Source organism: Meleagris gallopavo, chromosome 5, assembly GCF_000146605.3.
Source record: "Meleagris gallopavo isolate NT-WF06-2002-E0010 breed Aviagen turkey brand Nicholas breeding stock chromosome 5, Turkey_5.1, whole genome shotgun sequence".
NCBI classification, from domain to species: domain Eukaryota; kingdom Metazoa; phylum Chordata; class Aves; order Galliformes; family Phasianidae; genus Meleagris; species Meleagris gallopavo.
The window spans coordinates 3,596,482-3,613,579 of record NC_015015.2 but is presented as its reverse complement, the minus strand read 5'-3'; the positions used below and the strand labels follow the sequence as shown (position 1 = coordinate 3,613,579).

Here is a 17,098-nt window from a genome sequence, read left to right as displayed (position 1 = left end):
CGAAGAAATGCAAGACCACTCTGGAGTAACAAATTGATTGACTGGCTTTCATACAGAAAATAACTGAGGCACAAGAAGTGCAAAGAGGAGAATGCTGTTCTGAAGTCACTTCCTAAACTGAGCAATCACTACAGCTGACCTCCCCATGTATGTTTTCCGTTCTCCATCTGTAGCTAAGATCAAACCAGGCTCCCATTTTCACAGCTGAACTGGTTGCTGTGTTCAAATGAAGTTCATTAATTTCACCAGTCAGAATCAGGACTCCAGGCTGAGAAGAAGACTCTACGGAAGACCTCGTTTTAACTTCCCAAATTTTGTGAGAAAACAAAGAAATTTATCATTAAGTTTTCCAGTAATTAAGTGTGTTGCTAGAGAAAGTATCTCTTAAAGAGTAGCCTAATGTTCCAAAATTTCTTGCCTTTTGTGAACGAAAGCAGTGCTTCTTTTAAAATGTTACATTCTCAACAGCACATCTCTCGTGAAAATTAATGTGCTCTGCTTGATAACCTCTGCAATAATATTGATGGCATTCAAAATTGCTGCTTCTGTTTGATACTGTTAGCTTTTAAAGTTATAAAATGCCCATCCACAATTGCTTTTTATTGATTCAGGATTTTAATTACATTTTGCATAACAAAAAATTAATTTGCAAATGATTAGCTAGTTACCAAACATTTTAGCTAATTACAAGATTAAAAAAGATATTTTGTATGAAGTGAGGTAGGAAAAAAAATGAAAGAAGTTGAGAAGTGTAGTTTTCTGTTAGCTGCCAGAACTCTTTAAGTAGTGTGGGAATGCTGATCATGTATAAAAGTCTCATCAAACTGCAAAGCATCGAATAGTTAAACAGAAATCTCTTTTATCACTCTTTTTTGATTAAAGAAAATATTTTGGCTAAAAACCACAGACAGCCTTAGTACATTTTCAGAAGAAAATAAAGAAGTATGTTAGCATATCATCAGTATATCAATACGTCATCTTGATTTCGTTTCTGATACTGCTTCTCAGCAGCAAAAAAAAAACAAAAACAAAAACAAAAAACACTCATGTGAGAACATTAATAGCTAAAGGTGTTGGGCAGAAAGGCAGATCTCTCTAAAAATATTTGTCTAATTCCTATGAAATAACAACGTGAAATTGTGTGAAGCTAGAGACTCTGAGTCTTCTTTTAATTTGCTAAAAGTGATTAGCACCAGGGCGTAGGCTGACAAAATCAGCCCCCATCCAGGGCTCCTGTTCTATTCCTTGCCAAGCACAGGTTTAGGTCTGAGCAGCATGAATGTATCTGGTATCTACAAAGTGTGTTTGGACTTGAACACAGGCTCAAGATGGTTCTCATATATAAGCTAAACCAGACTTCAGAGGCGTAAATGAACTCTTCAACTGTATGTGGAGGAGAAGCAATCAATCTGAATGTTCAGCAGCTGCTCACAGAATCAAATACCCAGAGAGGTTTGAAGTACAACATCTGAGAAGATTTTGTAAATGAGAAGAGCACAACATACACGTGGAAACACCAGTCATTCCTTTGATTACATAAGATACTCTAGGAATGTTTCAAGTCTGATACTCACAGAAGTGTATCTGCTTTTTACAAGAACAAGACAAATAATGTTATATTTGTCTGTGCTGTTCCAAACCACTTTAAAATGGTGCGCTACATCTTCATGCTTAATCCTATCTGAATTTTCTTACCCTTTGATGCATTCTAGCTAAATCAATTTTGTGATAATGCTACGTAGAGCTTTTTGCTTTTATAAAACTGGTTTTTATGTATTCATTTACTTCAAAGCTTTACAAAGTGAATTACTAAACAAATTCAATCTCTCTCTCTCTGTATCTGATCTACTTTGGAAGTGTCCATAGTATGACGTTAACTGAAGTGACCTACTTGAGAGATAATTCCTCATTAGTTGGTTATGCAGAATAAGAATAGAACAATCTTTTGAGGGCTTGCCTTTCTGTTTGAAGATTCAATTTGCACTGTATTCATCCATGAGACACCTGAGATTTTAAGGGGCGTACCCTACCACTCGGAGTGCCAGAGAAAATTGTTCTCAGGCATATTGTTCACAGAACTGGCAGATCTTTAGGGAAGCCTTCCTTAGGGCACAAGAGCTCTCCATCCACAGGTGGAGAGGGAGGCGGCAAGAGACCAGTGTGGCTGAACCAGGACCTGCTTGTCAAACTGGAGAGCAAGAGGAAAATGCACAGGCAGGGTAATACAGCAAGGATGGGTAACATGGGAAGATAATAGGGATGCTGCTAGGCTGCCCAGGGATATCGGGAAGGTCAAGGCAAAACTCCAATTGGACTTGGCAAGGGGTGCAAAGAAGAACAAGGAAGGCTTTTATAGGAACTTCAACAACTTCAACCAGAAAAGGAAAACCCAGGAGGTGTAACCTTCCTACTGAGCAACACAGGCTAGTTACAACAAACAAGGGGAAGACTGAGGTACTCAACTTGTTTGCTCTAGTCTTCACTAGTGACTGCTCTACATGCATGTATGGGGCTACTGAATCACGGCCTGAACCTCTGATTAATCACCTGAGGTGACCAATGAGTCAGCCACGGGAGCACAGGTGAAGGCAATTCTCCTGTGCTGCAGGAAGGGGTGGAGCCTGGCTCTACCTCTCCTAGACCCATTTAAGAGCTGACTGCCAGGGGGGAAGGATCTCTCTGGAGATCTGCTCCACTGGAGTCCATCCTGTGAGCTCAGGACAGGGTGAGTGACTTTCTTTCCTTACTCCACTATAACAATTACATCAGCCAAGCTTCCGGATATTCTATGCCATCTGTATATCCATTGATTATACAACTGTTAAGCCAGGCAGGCCAAATCTACTTTGCATCATGTCTTTCTTGTGGAATTTCTATAAATGGGTGGAAGGGGAGAATACCATTCCCTTGGATAAAATGATCCCTGCGCAGATCCCAGGGTTTCTGGGATCTCCTTATTAGCAATTAGTGACTATAATTGAGAAATAGGCTCCCCTGCATACTTTAGGGAATATTTTCCCAGTATGTATGACAGAATACTTTCAGGGACTAGACAGAGATATCTTAACTACAAAAGAAAGGCAATTAGCTGCATCCACAGTGGCATGGCCACTGTTAAATGCCTTAAATCAAGCTGAGACAAGATCAGATACCTTAGAAAGTGAAATTCAGCTATTAAAAGCTCGTATTGACAAACTGGAAAAGAACTTAATGTATTAACAGGAAAAAAACAAAACAAAACAATTTTACAGTCTCTAGGTCAGGTCTGTAGTATTTCAATAGATGATAGTCATACCACTGAAGTAGCGAACCTGGTTCAATAGGAAAGCAGGAGTTCTAAGTCAGATCTAGAGGTTCCACTTATGGCAAACGCCCTGGAACTCTGTCCTATTATAACTCAAAAAACAAAAAAAGTTCAGGATAGACTGGCAGGGGTGCCCCCTGACCAATGACCCCCTGCCAAAATGCATCTGCATGTAACAGCCAGGCCATACACTCCAACTGAATTAATGGACATGGTGCAGTGATTTTGGCAGAGGCCAAGAGAGAGTATACCTGCATGGCTGCTCAGGTTATGGGATTCAGGGGCAGAAAGTGTCATGGTTAATGGGCCAGAAGTAGCAAAGCTGGCCACCGTAACGTTACACCCTGCTGTCAGGCAGAGACTATACTCCGCCATCCAGTACAGCAATGAAAACCACTCAATAATAGATTGGTTAATGGCAGCATGCCGTACGGTCTGGCCCAATAAAACAGATATTCCATTAAATACAGGACTATGGTCCTCCATGGAGGACCTTCAAAATTACATTTGCGAGTTAGGTATGAGAGGAGCAATATATGAAGACTCGTATGATAGCCCAGATATGAGTTCTCAGTGGGTAAGAGAGATTTAATTTTACAACAGGCCCCTTCCCACCTATATGGGACCTTAGTTTTGATATTAAACCCTCTGCTGACCTCAGAAGCCGTAGTTCAACAGGCTGCTCAGATAGTAGTATCTGGGGGAGACAGAATGCCTGCGGACTAGGCACAACGTACGGATGTTAGGAGAAGCTGAGGTCCTGCCGGTGACTAAAACCAAGATGCCAGCTACTCGAGCTCCTCAATCGGGACCCATAAAGGTTCCCCAAAAACAGATGTTTAATGACATAATTCGAGCTGGGGTCCAATTTGCTAAGATTGACTGCCAGCCCAACCACGTCCTTTTTTTTAGCTTTGGAGACAACTAAAGGACAATCAAAATTTTCAAAACTACCCTAAGAAACCAAGGGTAAGAATTATAGAGAAAATACCAACAACATGGAACCTAGAAGATTTCATTTTTCCTAATAGGGGAAAAAAAAGCCACCTCAGGTGTCTCGGGCCATGATGCCTGAGCCACCGGAAGCAAAAGAATTGGCGATAGCACAATTCATGGCGTGACGAGTGATGTCAGTCCCCCTAGGGCCTCCAGACGGGACCAGAGGTCCTATGTAGAATTAACTATTTATTGGTCCTGAAAAAATATTCAGAGTTATGGCATTAGTGGACACTGGAGCAGAAATATCAATCATTTACAGAGATCAAACAAATTTCATGGAGACAGAGTGATGATTGGTGGTTTTGGGGGACAAACTATTCCTGTCACCCAAACATGGTTAAAATTGGGGGTTGGGCGTCTCCCACCCTGGGAGTATGAGGTATCTATTGCCCCAGTCCAGGAATACATCTTGGGCATAGATATTCTGTGCGGTCTGGCTCTCCAGACAACCGTGGGAGAGTTCAGACTTTGACAGAGATGTATCAGTATCTGGGCGGTGCAGGTAATATTAAGAGGCCATGTGAAACATGGGCCAATTTGCCTGCTGAAACCGTGCCGGATTACTAACGTGAGACAGTATAGACTCCCGGGTGGGCAGGACGAAATACCAAAAACGGTGCAGGAATTAGAAAAAGTGGGCATTATAAGGCCTGCCCACAGCCCATATAATTCCCCCATATGGCCAGTGCGAAAGCTGGATGGCATGTGGAGAATGACAGTAGATTACAGAGAATTAAATAAGGTCACGCTGCCTATTCATGCAGCCATACCCAATATTGCCTTCCTAATGGACACATTGAGTAGGGAGATAAAAACCTATCATTGTGTCCTAGATTTAGCAAATGCGTTCTTCAGTATCCCAATAAGAATCGCAAGATCAATTCCCATTTACATGGGGAGGCAGGCAGTGGACCTTTCAGGTCCTGCCACAGGGGTACATGCATTCACCAACGTATTGTCACAATCTAGTGGCGCGTGACCTGGCTGATTGGAAAAAACCTGATAATGTTAACCTGTATCACTATATTGATGATGTCCTGCTGACATCTGACACACTGGAGGCAGTAGGACAGGTGGTGGGTTCATTAACCTCCTACTTACAACAGAGGGGATGGGCTATAAATCCCCAAAAGGTGCAAGGTCCGGGACTGTCTGTAAAATTCCTGGGGGTGGTTTGGTCAGGAAAGACCAAAGTACTACCCAGTGCTGTCACAGATAAGGTTCAGGCATTCCCAGTCCCTACAACAATGAAGAAGCTGCAAGAGTTTCTAGATATATTAGGTTATTGGTGTTCTTTTATACCTCACCTAATGCAGCTGCTGAGGCCACTATATAGACTCACAAAAAAGAGGCACCTTTGGGATTGGGGGAAAACAGAACAGGACGCTTTTCAACAGGCAAAACTGGCAGTTAAACAAGCCCAGGCATTGGGTATATTTGATCCTACCCTCCCAGCCGAGTTGGATGTTCACATCACTCAAGATAGCTTCGGTTGGGGCCTGTGGCAACACCAGGTTCTGTTTGGACCCCCATTGGTTTCTGGTCTCAGGTTCGGCACAGAGCAGAAGAAAGATACAGTATGATTGAAAAACAGTTATTGGTTGCCTATTCGGCATTGAAGGCAGTCGAGTCAGTAACTCAAAGGACTGAAGTTATAGTCAAGACCACTCTGCCGATTCAGGGATGGGTAAAAGATCTGACCCACCTTCCTAAAACAGGGGTGGCCCAAGCACAATGGCACGATAGGTCACTTATTTCAGCTAAAGGAGTGGTCTGTCTTCATCCCCTTTGAAAGAAGAACTCCAGAAGATCCTAGGCCCAGTAACATATCACAGTGATGCACCAGAATAAATACTCGTCACTCCACCACAGAAGAGTCCTGTTCAGGAGGGAAAATACCCTATCCCTGAAGATGCCTGGTACACAGATGGATCCAGCAAGGGCAACCCGAGCAAGTGGAGAGCAATAGCATACCATCCTTCTACTGAGACAATCTGGTTTGACGAGGGGGATGGTCAGAGCACCCAATGGGCAGAACTGCGAGCTGTGTGGATGGTTATAACTAAGGAACCCGGTGATGGTATCCTGAACATCTGTACGGATAGTTGGGCTGTGTACCGAGGGCTCACTTTGTGGATTGCACAGTGGGCCACCCAAGAATGGACTGTCCGTGCCCGGCCGATCTGGGGCAAGGACATGTGATTAGACATATGGAATACAATCAAACACAAGACTGTGCGTGTCTACTATGTTTCTGGTCATCAGCCCCTCCGTCACTGGGAAATGATGAAGCTGACACGCTGGCCCGAGTTCGATGGATTGAGAATTCACCATCCGAGAACATCGCCCATTGGTTACATCAGAAGCTACGGCATGTGGGACAAAAGGCAATGTGGGCAGCTGCTAAAGCATGGGGGCTGCCCATACAGCTACCTGACATCGTCCAGGCATGCTGGGATTGCGACGCTTGCTCCAAGATGAGACCAAGACCGTTGCCTGAAACAACAGCCCATCGTGCTAGAGGACGCAATCCTCTCCAGCGATGGCAGGTCAATTACATTGGGCCCCTTCCTCAGTCTGAGGGGGCAAGATATGCCTCACCTGCGTTGACACTGCAAGTGGGCTACTGCAGGCCTATCCAGTGTCGAAAGCAAACCAGGCATATACTGTCAAGGCACTCACAAAATTGATGTCTGCCTACAGGACACCTCAAGTCATTGAGAGTGACCAAGGAATTCATTTTGCTGGTGCAATGATACAACGCTGGGCAGAAGAAAATAACATCGAATGGCGATTCCACCTGCCATATAATCCAATGGGGGCAGGCCTCATCAGATGTTATAACGGTATTCTTAAGGCTGCCCTGAAGACAGACTCCCAGTCCCTGCAGGGGTGGACAAAAAGACTGTATGAAACCTTGCGGGACCGGAATGAAAGACCCCGAGATGGTAGACCCAGTGCATTGAGAATGTTGCAGACAACATGGGCCACGCCGCTTAGGATCCAAATTACGGGCACTGATCATCAGGTAAGACCTCTGATTGGTAATGAAAATAATCTTCTGCTCCCTGCCCCTGAGAATTTAGATCCTGGCACCCATAGAATATAATAGCCATGGAAGGTGCAGGTAGGACCCAAGTGGTGTGGCCTACTTGCACCTTGGGGGAGATTGTTGGAGGTGGGAGGCTCAGTAGTCCCTCCAGTAATAGGTACATGGCCCACTGATGTTGTGGTCAACACTCCGATTTTCATTGCTAAAGGGACTCCCATCATGTCCCTATGGCAGATCAGGACACCTCCTTTGGTGCCTGATATTATTATGCAGCCGCAAACATCCGGCCAAAAAGCGTGGTACACGTGGCCAGGACATGCTCCAGTACAAGTGGAAGTGTTGACCCAGGATAGAAATACGGCCTGTATCTTGCCCTGGAGAGCGGACCTTCTCCTCTTGATACCTCTGAAACATCTGTATTTCTCCCCGCGAGTCTTTGAGCCTTCAGGATCACCAGAAGGAATGAAATGTCATCAAAAATGTTCCAGTGTTACTGTCGGATCATGTGTAACACCTGGTGATGGTCTACATGGGACTGATGGAACATAGGATGGACCTGCACCTCACGACTGCATGTCTCTAGTGATATCATTGAGCACTGGCCCATAAAAGGATATCAACTTCCACCGGTTGTCGCTGATCTTGAAATTTACCAACATGTGTCACGATGAAATTGTATAAGCATCATGGTATATTGGATCTCTGTATTAGGGAAAGCTCACCCTTTTAGTCAACCTAATCATTGGTTCATGCTGTGAAGGGGTGGAGTGCATGGGGCTGCTGAATCATGGCCTGAACCTCTGATTGATCACCTGAAGCAAGCAATGAGTCAGCCACAGGAGCACAGGTGAAGGCAATTCACCTGTGCTGCAGGCAGGGGTGGAGCCTGGCTCTACCTCTCCTAGACCCATTTAAGAGCTGACTGCCAGTGAGGAAGAATCGCTCTGGAGATCTGCTCCACTGGAGTCTATTTTGTGAGCCCAGGATAGGGTGAGTGACTTTCTTTCCTTACTCCAATATAACAATTACATCAGCCAAGCTTCTGGATATACCATACCATCTGTATATCCCTTTATTATACATATATCATCTGTATATCCATTGATTATACAAGACAGCTCTCGAGCAGATGGTGCAGAAGGTGGGGACCAACATGGTTTTACCATGGGCAGGTCCTGACTGACTAATCTGGTGGCTTTTTATGATGAAGTAACTGCATCAGGGGTCACTGATGTTCAGAACTTCAGTAAGGCTTTTGACCCTATAACATCCTTCTCTCCAAATTAGAAAGGTATGTATTTGAAACAGTCGTTTGATGGATGAAAAAGTGGTTGTGAGATTGTACCCAGAAAGTGGTGGTCAGTGGCTGAACATCTGGATAAAGATCAGTGAGAAAATGGTCCCTCAGGGAGCAGTACAGGGACCAGCGCTCTTTCATCAATGCCAGCAGTGGGATCGACTGTGGATGGCACCAAGTTGTGTGGTGCAGTTGACACACTCCAGGGGCAGAATGCCTTTCCGAGTGACTAAGGCTTGAAAAGTGGGCTCTAGTGAACCTCATAAGGTTCAACAGAGCCGAGATATAAGTCTATACCTAGTTTGTGGCAGTCCCCATATCAGTTCCAGTTGGGGGACAAGGAGACAAAAGGAGACAGCATAGACCTGCCGAAAAGGACTTGGGGGTACTGGTGGATGGCAATCTGGACTTGAGTCAGCAGGGTGCCTCTCACAGCCCAGAAAGCCAACTGTATCCTGGGCTGCATCAAAAGCAGCATGACCAGTGGGGAGGTGGAGGAAGGTGATCCTGCCACTCTGCTCTGCACTGATGAGACCTCACCTGGAGTACTGCATCCAGATGTGGAGTTCTCAGTGCAGGAGAGACATGGACCAGTTGAAATATGTGCAGTGAAGGGCTACAAAAATGATCAAAGGTATGAAAACACCTTTGTGAGGACAGACTGAGAGCTGGGGCTGTTCAGCCTGGAGAAAAGGCTCCAGGGAGACCTGAGAGTGCCTTGCAATATCTAAAGGGGGGCTATAAGAAAGGAGGGGACAGACTCTTTAGTAGTCAGTAGACAGAACGAGGAGAAATGGTTTCAAGCATTAAGAAGCGAGGTTTAATTTGGATATAAGAAAGAACTATTTTACAATAAAGGTCATGAAGCACTGCAACAGCTTGCCCAGAGATCTAGCAGATGCCCCATCCCTGGATATATCCAAGGTCAGTCTGGAAGGGGCTCTGAGCACCTGATAGAGCTGTAGGTGTTTCTGTTCATTGCAGGGGAGTTGGACTAGATGACCTTTAAGGGTCCCTTTCAACTCAAACAATTCTATTATTCCATGATATTCTAAGATTGGACTTTCTTAGGATATTGTGATATATTAAATCTGATTTCTTCCGGCATATAAACAGCAGATAATGCACACATATTAGGCTCCTTCACCACTCAGGAACACCCTCCAAAATCTCCAGGAGGTAGACTGACAAGAAATTACACTGCTTTAGTCTATTTTAGAGAGAAAAAACTAGTACTCATTCAGATCACCTGATTCCATGTGCAATGTGTTTATTATACCAACCTCGTACCTTCAACATTGTAAGACAGAGATAAGGAGGCATTCAGGCCTCTTATATTCAGATTAGACAATAAATGTAACAGAGAAACTAAATCTCTTTCGTAAGATATATGGGGGACACAGTATTGGCTGAGCGCACCAGTAATTAAACTCAAAAAGCACAGTAAGAGAACTGCATTCCCAACTATCCTTCCTTATATACCAATCACAAAAAAAGAAAAAAAAAACTAGAGTAAGGCTGGTACTAAAGATCATCCAGAGATGACAGCCAGGTAAATATTCACCCTGACATTACTGAGACACTTAAACATACAGTTCCTAGAACATAAGTAACCAATCTTCACAACAGACTAACCTAATGTAATTGCTAACAACCCTGCTTCCAAGAAGGATTAACCTCGTGCAACCATGTGGCAGTATGATTGCAGAGACAAATTGCAAGACGTTACAAAGACAAGGTACCATGACACAGCCCACCGGGAGATCACGGGCTAATAGACACCAAGGCCATAGGTTAACAGGCACACGCCCATCTATCAAGAAGATTCACAGAGCAGTAGCCAAAGACAGGGCTTCTAAGCACAGCGTGGCAATTTATGACTGGATACATACTTAGAGTCACAGTTCAGAGATAAGTGAGTGATGCAGCTGCCCAAAGACAAATAACTAAAACAGGGACTCAAGCAAATTAACAAAAAAAAAACAGCCATCAAGTGGGCTAATAATAAACAAACAAACAAACAACAACAAAAAAAAGCCCACCACAAATAACAAAAAACACACCATAAAACTGTGGAGCACCATGGTTATATTCACAGGTAGGCTAAATACCAATTGTGTGTCTAGGTCTGTTTTTATTACTTAGAATCATTAGAATCATAGAATTGCTCTTCAAGACCATCAAACCCAACCGCAACCTGATCAAACTACCTAACTCTAACAGCCCTCTGCTAAATCACATCCCATATCCATTGCACCATACTCAAATGGTTTTTAAACACATCCAAGGATGGTGACTCAACCACCTGCCTGGGGAGCCTAGTCCAGTGCTTCACAACCCTTTCTGTAAAGAAGTTTTTCCTGATATCCAACTTAAATCTCCACTAGCAGGACTTGAGGCCATTTTCCCTCATCCTGCCACCAGTGAGAAGAGACCAAGCCCACTCTCGCTTTAATTATCTTAGAGGTATTTGAAGAGAGCAGTAAGGTCTGCCCTCAGTCTCTTCCCCAGACTGAACATCCCCAGTTCCTTTAGTCATTCCTCATAGGCCATATTCTCCAAACTCTTCACAAGCCGCGTTGCCCTTCTTTGGACCTACTCCTCAATGTCCTTTCTACATTCAAGTGCCCAAAACTGAACACAGTATTCGAAGTGAGGCCTCACCAGTGCTGAGTACAGGGGCAGGATGACTCCCCTAGTCCTGCTCACCCCCCATTCCTGATTCAAGTCAGGATGCCATTGGCCTTCTTGGGCACACTGCTGGCAAACTACACCTTTGCAATTCATTATGCAGAATCCTCTGGTTACAGCAATCAAATATTAACATCAAGAAAGCAAAAATGTATTTAAAAGGGAGGGGAAAAAAAAAAAGTCACAACCAGAGTGGAAGCTGGATGGGAATATGGAAGGAGTAGCACAGTAACAATGAGTTTGGAATAGGGACTATGAAGTCACCTGCCCACATTAAGCTTGAGAGCTAACTGCTGTTGAATAATTTATAAAAAGTCACATCATTAGCTAGTTTAGTTATACGTGTGGTCCTCTCAGGTGGATCTGATGTGAAATGCACAAAGCAGATCAACAGAAATCCTGTGTTCCCTACCGGTCACAAAGTCAAATCTTCCCCAGTTCCTGGCTTTAATCTACAGCACTTATTCCAGGTGGTGGCAAGGCATAGATCTAAGATGCAGTATGGTTTGTCCCAGATGCTGTCATTAATGCAAGTCTAATTTTGGCAAGAAGGGGAAGCAGCAGGGCATGAGATGCTGTGGCAGACATTCTGGTGTTGGCTTGGTGACAGCATGACAGAGCACAGCAGCATTTCATGCACATGTCAGGCTGGATTCTTCTTGGTTATTCTATGTTCTTTAAAGCAAAAAAAAAAAAAAGTCTCCAGCTGTTGTTGCTGTGAAATAAATAAACAATCAAATCAGCATGACGGATATAGAAATACACAGAAATGCTTGAATTTGCTTAGTCAAATAATTTCTTCCTACTCTACACATCATACACTAAAGCATGTATGGGCAGTGATCAGATGAGCAGTGATTTAGATGACAGCAATGGTATTATAACTACAAGTCTGTCTAATTTTGGCATCTGTTCAGTACAGTGTTAAGTCAAGATACAACTTGGACATTCATACAACTAAATTGAGATAAGTGGTTCCATAAACTCCCATTTGCTGGCCTACAAAAAAAACCAAACAAACAACCACCATGAAGCTCAAGTACTACTGATGTTTGAATTAGCAGCATCCTGCAAAAGCAGCTACAGATTACAAGCTGAAGTGAGCAAATTCAATTGCTAAGCACAGATCATATGCTGTTTTATTATTTGGCTATTCTCTCTTGAACAGCCTGGTTTGAATAGAGCAACTTCAATGCAGCAACTGCACGAAGCCAAACAGTACTCCACTGCTTACAAAAGCAACTTTGTCCAATCTCAGTGGTAGATATAGCCTATAACTAACAGAATTATGTGAAGATTGATTCTTTAGAAGACACTGTGGAAGAGAATTAGAGTGCTTCTCAGATTATACTTAAAAAATCCCACTTTTAAGATTCTGCTTCTAAAATTCTACTTCATCTAATGAATCAATCAGAAGAGTGGATGCTACTCTCTTACAGACGTGCTGAAAGGACTTATCCTGGGACACACATTTTCCATACTACTGAATATGCCTTGCATTTAATAGTTTTACAGGGGAGAGAGCAAAGGATCTGAAAACAAAAGGCAACATAGAGTATACTGTCGTTTTATTTAGCTCATCCACTGCTCATGGATTAATTACCCGAAGTGAAAAAAAGCTTTAAATCAGAGATTATACTATTGATTCCATTTCCAATTGCTTCAGAAGAGTCTCAAATGAAGTCAGCAGCATGAGCCTGTATTTATCCTGCTCCCATTTACAGCAGAAACTTGTATTATTGGTTTTGTTACCGGGGAAACTGACTGCTTGAAAAGTAGTGAGATTTAGGATGAGTATACACTGCTGTGGACAATAGAGGAACAACAATATTTAATACTAGAATAGTTTGCATAGTAGACATAGGTTAATAACATTCTTCGGGAAAAAAAAAGCCTACTGAATTCAATTACCTGTTTGGAAATTATTGAGAAGATATGAACTGTTTAGCTAAGAGTTCTAGATGAGTAACTGTACAAACAAAGACACATAGCTTTACAAAAGACTAACAAAAACACCAGTTCCAAAAATTGCCATGAGTTTTATCTGCAGAGAACATTACTGCTGGATTCTTAAAATACTTTAGTTAATGACTCTAGGAAATGTATTGAATACTTACTAATGATTGAAAAGCATGTCACAGTTGAATACATTTTCTGCAATAAAGCATTATTTATCCATAATACTGGATATTTTTAATAGGTCTCTGCACATCTAGCTATTTTGCTCTAGAGATTTTTGCCTTAAGTGACCTCCAGAATCCTTTCAGGTAGTTTTGCCTGCAGAAACTTTGCTAATGGTGTTCCTACCTCATAGGAACAATTTCAAATGAGGCTCTGGTGGCAGGTTAAGAGCAACATACATTCTTTTCATAACCTCCTCTGCTTTTTCATTGCCATTGACTGCTCTCTGATAGGCACAGTATTCCTCACATACAATGGGCTGGAACGTGTGACCCCAAATACATGACCTGAACAGTCTTTCTTAGTAAAGGTAATGAAAACACATGCGCTGAACTAGTGAGAGAGTCATAAAAATCAGAAGCTTAAAGACAGTGCTCTAATAGTAAACAACAAAAAATGATGGGGATTTTAAATCCTAGCTTGAAAGTATGTGAAGATAAACACGATTTTCAATGTTAGCTTATCCAAACTGTCAGTTTCAGGGATGCAGACACTAGTTTTTTATTAACTACTATTATAAGAGCAAGGATTTTTGAAGGAGAACAAGAGAAGGAGGAATTCTGTATGTTAGGCTATTAGGTCATGCAAAGCTTTTGAAAGCTAATATTTATAGCTAAATTAGCCATTCATTAAACCTGTTTGTTTTATACTTAGAAACTGTAAGCACAGAATAAAATTAGGTTTTGAAACTCCTGGTCTTTATAAACAAGAAACATAGAAGTCCTGTATAGTTTCAGCCTCGACATGCTTTAAGGAAAGCAACAGGAAACAGTTCATGCCTGTATGCTGGTGTAGGTGTACGTCTTCATGTTTATATGTAAGCACACACCAGAAGAAACGTGAGTTTATTACATTTGTACTGGTGAAAATTACAGAAGCCTTTGGCCTGTAATGCCAAGCAAAGGGAAGACAAGTTAATTGCCAACCCAGGTAATTAATTAATTACCATTCTCCACACACTGTTCTGTGCTTTCCACAGTTGTCACACTGACGTCAGCCATTTGAAAAGGGAATACACACATGTTGCATAAGGGAGAAATATGAAGAACACTCCACAGAAGACAAGTTATGAGCTGATGGCCTGCAGTTTACCCAAAAGTAGACTCCAAGTGTGATGGTTTTAAGCCCAAGCCCATGTTTATAACAGATACCAGAATAGGATGCTCGGGATTTCAGAACAAGGTGATTAGATCAGTACTTTCCAAGTACTTTTGCTCTTTCCAGACCAAGAGATCATTTCTACGTATGTAGAAATCCTCTTCTCTTAACCTCTCCAACTTCTTTCTGATCCCCTATGGAGTTTTAGCATCCCCTAACTCATGAACCTGCCAGCTACACCCCTTCTGGCAGCCTATAAAAAAAGAACTCAAGCCAACATTGTACTGAAAAGGACTGGAAAACAGCAGCTCTTCAACTGCTGAAACAAGAACATGAGGAGATTGATTTAAGTAGATTTATATCACAAGCAATTGCAAAACAATCAAGGATTCTTAACAACAACAACAACCCTTTGTGCTCTTAAAACAATGATTGACAGCCTCAGCTTTAGCAGTCTAAGAGTTCTGTCTAACCTTAATTACTTAATTATGCTATACCAATTGCCAATATATGTAAGATGACAATTTATATATAGGAAGACAACTTAAATCCATCCTATGACATGCGGGGTAACAGAAGCATATCTGCAGATCAACTCTTACTATGTGCCTCATTTAAAGTTTTTACTCCTGATTACCTAAAATATTTTTTATATAACTAAACATCAAAATAGATCCCTACCAAAATATACTTTGAAATACTGCTGCGGGAGTCTCCAAAAACCTAGAGAATAAACCACCACAGGGGGAAAGTGAAGTTCAGGCAAAAACATAATTAGCATTCATTTTGTTGCTAAAAGAAAAGTTTGGAATTGGATTTTTTCTTTATAAGAAACATTGCCCTTGGTTACTAAAGGAGAGATTATCGCTAGAAGCCCAGTGCTGGCTAATGTTTATGATTCCTTCACACTTAAATGAATTTCCTGGAGTAAAGCTATAGAGCACTTGTCTTTCCAGAGATATGATACAATCTATTGCTATTTAATTGAGAACTTGAACTTGGTAGAACGTTCAGGATGGGCTGTTCAGCTGCAGCTTATCTGGATCGTAGGATCTCCATATTTATGCAGTACATCCATATTATGTACTGCACTGGATTTTCTTAAACAGGCTTTTATTTTTTAATTCAAATCTCTTCATTTTTCTTGACAAATATTTGCAACTCTTATTACAGTAATTTTGCAAGAGGCCACGTTACAGATGAATATAAATCATTATAAAAAAAACAGAACCCTAGTGCTTCATACTAGAAAAATTATTTCATTTTAGTTGGCAGTTAGGTTAATACACTATAATTCTCAGCACTTTGTTGTTTTTCATATTTCAGAACTACAGCAACAAAGAAAAATGTCTGACAAGAAATGTTTCCTTCAGTATATAGAGTCATATCATCAGGCAATGACAAATGTGTCAGTGTGAAACATGAATCGCCTCAACATGTGGGAGATTCAAGTGCCTTTTGTTTTGTCATTATTCTTATGCAAAATGCAGCAAAGAGATCTGCAGATGAACATGCATCTTAAGTTCTTTTATGCTCTGTCCAATCAGGAGTTTCTGTTTGCAGCAACACACTCATTGCCATGTATGGCTTGAATAATTTGTCACTTAACAGTAAGAAAACAGAAGCTGGAATGATTGTTTAGAATCTGAATAGATACAGACATTATCGTTAAACTGTTTATGCTGAAAAGCAACCACCCTATAAGACAGCAGGAAAGCCACCACCACCACAAAATTAAATACAAGATTATATCATAAGTGATAATCTATAAATATATTATAATAAATAAATGTATACAAACATCTGTATGGAAAAAGATGCACCTAAACTCATCACAGCTGTGAATGCAATTCAATTTCCAGTTGCACAATTTTTAATTAGGATTTACTTAACAGAAGCCAGTGTAACTCTACTGTCAGACCTGAGACCAAAATTCAGATGCTACCACAGCAGCTGTGTGTCCCTCCACACCGTCAGACCAGTTGGTCATGGGTGAGATTTAATGTTCATATTCCAAATTACCTCCCAGGTTCCAAGTGGGAGCAAAGAGACACTTAACATGCTGGGGGATGGGGCATGCCCTGGGCAAAGATGGCCTCAGGCTCTCCTCTTTCTGCATGGCAAGTCTCTGGCAGCTGTTTCTCAGGTGCCACAATGGAGAGAAACAACTGGTTCTTCAGTCAAGTCCAGTCCTATGCCCTACTCCAGTCTCATGATTGAGATACCTCTCCTTGGCCATTCTCCCACAAGGGAGCAGCAGAAATGCAGATGTAGGAAAGATGGCCTAGGAGCCTCACTGCTCCTTCCAGGTCAGGAAGGTTGGGTAAGACTAAATGGCCCTTGTGCAACCACAGCTAGCTCTTCTCTCCTCCCACTCAGTCAGTAGTGTGCACCAAATTCTGCACAAGGATCTCATGAGGGTCTCTTACAGGATTTACTGTTTTACAGGATTCTTTTTTGCTTGTTGATTTTTCTT

General features: G+C 42.0%; 1 long non-coding RNA gene across 1 annotated transcript in view; it reads right to left on the bottom strand.

The window, feature by feature from the left end:
- Positions 1-11,407: 11,407 nt before the first annotated feature.
- Positions 11,408-17,098, bottom strand: part of LOC104910936 — a 45,351-nt gene continuing 39,660 nt past the window's right edge. The window contains exon 4 of the long non-coding RNA XR_004159797.1: positions 11,408-12,058. This is a non-coding gene — a long non-coding RNA (uncharacterized LOC104910936). The remainder of the gene's footprint in view (positions 12,059-17,098) is intronic.